This window comes from Urocitellus parryii, chromosome 6 (genome assembly GCF_045843805.1).
Source record: "Urocitellus parryii isolate mUroPar1 chromosome 6, mUroPar1.hap1, whole genome shotgun sequence".
Lineage (NCBI taxonomy): Eukaryota > Metazoa > Chordata > Mammalia > Rodentia > Sciuridae > Urocitellus > Urocitellus parryii.
The window spans coordinates 158,384,024-158,386,504 of NC_135536.1; positions in this window are offsets into that span (position 1 = coordinate 158,384,024).

A 2,481-nucleotide genomic window follows, 5' to 3' on the forward strand; every position below is an offset into this window, starting at 1 on the left:
CCAAAAGCCAAAGAACTAAATTCTTGTACCATGCTCTTGGATCTCCAGAACTGTGAGCTAAATAAACCTCTTTTATTTATAAATTACTCAGTTTCAGGAATTTTGTTATAGAAATACAAAACAAACTGAGACATATATCAATACTACTATATATATGGATGGCTTTCAGTTTGGAACTTGTGTTGTTTTCCTGAGGCTTTGTTAATGGAAATATATTCTCTCATAGTTTTAGAGGACAGAAGCCTAAAATTTAGGAGGTTAAGAGAAGTCCCCCCTGAAGTCTCTAAGAGACAATCCTTCCTTACCTCTTCTAGCTTTTGGTGGTTCCAGATGTTCCTAGGCTTCTGGCTTTACGAATCCAATCTCTGCCTCTGTCTTTATACAGCCTTATCCTCTTCTTCCTCTTCTCTCTGTCTCATGACAAATCAGGATACTTGTCATTGGATTCAGAGTCCATCCTGCTAATCAAAGATGATCTCATGTCAAGAGCCTTAACTTAATTGTATCTGCAAAGATTCCTTTTCCAAATAAAGTTACAATCACAGGTTCTTGGGTTAAGATGTAGACATGTCTGTGGGGAACACCATTCAGCATTCTATAGGGTGATTAGGAGTAATGTTGCTATCAACATTCTCATACATCTCTTGGCAGGAACATATATGCATTTCTTCTTGGCTTGATACCTAGAAGTAGAAGTGTAAGGGTATTGGTTTGGCTTTAGTATATCCCACTAAACTGTGTCCAAAGTGGTTATGGTATACTTCAGAGGTCATCAAGACTAATGCAGCATGTTACATATACAAAACTAAGAAGAATGAAACTAAGATATGTTAGCTAATTACCCAAAAGTTTCACAGATGATTAGCAGCAGAGCAGATATGAACATATTTTTTAAAATGGCACAGGACACTGCTTAGCAATGCTAATATCCCCTAGTGTTTTCCTTGAATTTCACATTTCACATAAAACACAATTAGCAGATCTGTTCATTAGCCCAAATGCAAATATGCTGACATTTCTTTTCTACATGCACAGTGCTGTCTCCCCAGTGGCTGAATGGAGAATGCCCAAGTAGGGGACTGTAGTCCAACCTTGGCATTTTAAGATGAGCAACTCAAACGTGAAGATGAGAAGTGTCTTTCTTATTGCTATTGTATGGAGGCGGGTCTTGCATTATCTTGCTAGTTACCATGATAATTTCAGTTATTTACAGAGATAAGTTTCTTTAGGACCTTGTATTTTCTGGAGAATGATGACCAAAGAAATTTTTTAAATGCTCTGTCAGAGAAAATGGGGAGCAAGGAGTCAGTTATTGCCATTTTGAAAAGAGAGATGAGAGGAAGAAGGATCAAGTAAAGGGCTGAGCCCCATAGTTGAAGGTGGTAACAGAAGGCCAGGGAGATGAGGGTGGCAAGATTATTGGAAAGACTTTACAGAATGGGAAACACCTGGCATGTGTCTCCGCTCTGTTTGCAACATGGTGCATGGTCTACTTCCCTCAAATGCCTGACAAAAGAAGAAATTGTTTTACGTTGGGAAAAGAGCTGGATTTTATCTTTGGATTGTTAACAGTTTAGTTGAGACAATGTATATTAAAAGATGAACTCAGGTCAGAGTGATAGTGTGAGAACATGTGTTCCATTCCAGGAATTCTAAGAAAATTTGGGACTATTATGGAAATTTCTAGTATGCAGAAAAGGGAATTTGAAGCAATTTTTCAGAGGATTATGGGCCAGGAGCTCTTAGTGTACATCAGTTTCCACTATATGGGTACTTACTTCCAAGGGAGTTGGTTTAGTACTGGAATATTCTGACACCTAGTCCAGTGTTCTTTTCTATAAATTGAGCTTGGCTAACAATGTCCTAATATGGCCCATAATGTGCATGCAACTTTGGAAAAAATATATTTGCTGCTCTCCCATGACTGATATGTATACAATATCTACATACTCTTTGATTAAAACCTTGGCTGAATTTAAGCAAGATGATGGTAATCAGTGGCCAGCTTTATTTGCCAGCACTTGGGGATTTTAGTGCTGTTTATAGGTTTTTTTTCTTTCTTTGTCTTACTCATTTCTTGGTCTCTGAGCATTCCCTCTGTGTTCCCCAGGGTGATGTCCTTCTATAATACAGGTGTCTTTTCTGCTGCCATAGGAATTTGGCATTTTGTCAAACATTTGGCTCCTGCTTCCAGGACAAAATGATCCTAAGAACGACCCTGTTTGGTCACCTGACAGGGTGAGAACCTTGTTTAGCTTCCCCCTTTGATTACTTTCTCTGACTCGTGGGGATTACAATCAAACTGTCATCTTCAGAAGCAAGTGTCTGGTTCTGAACAAGATGCACTTTCTCTGTAGCCCCATGTAGGAGGAAATTATGTATTATCTGTCCTCTCAGATGGATGAGCAAAGGAAATTGAAGAGGTCTTTGCTTTGCTGGGGTTGTGAAGGGGCACTTGGGCTTCTGGATATCTTTGACCAC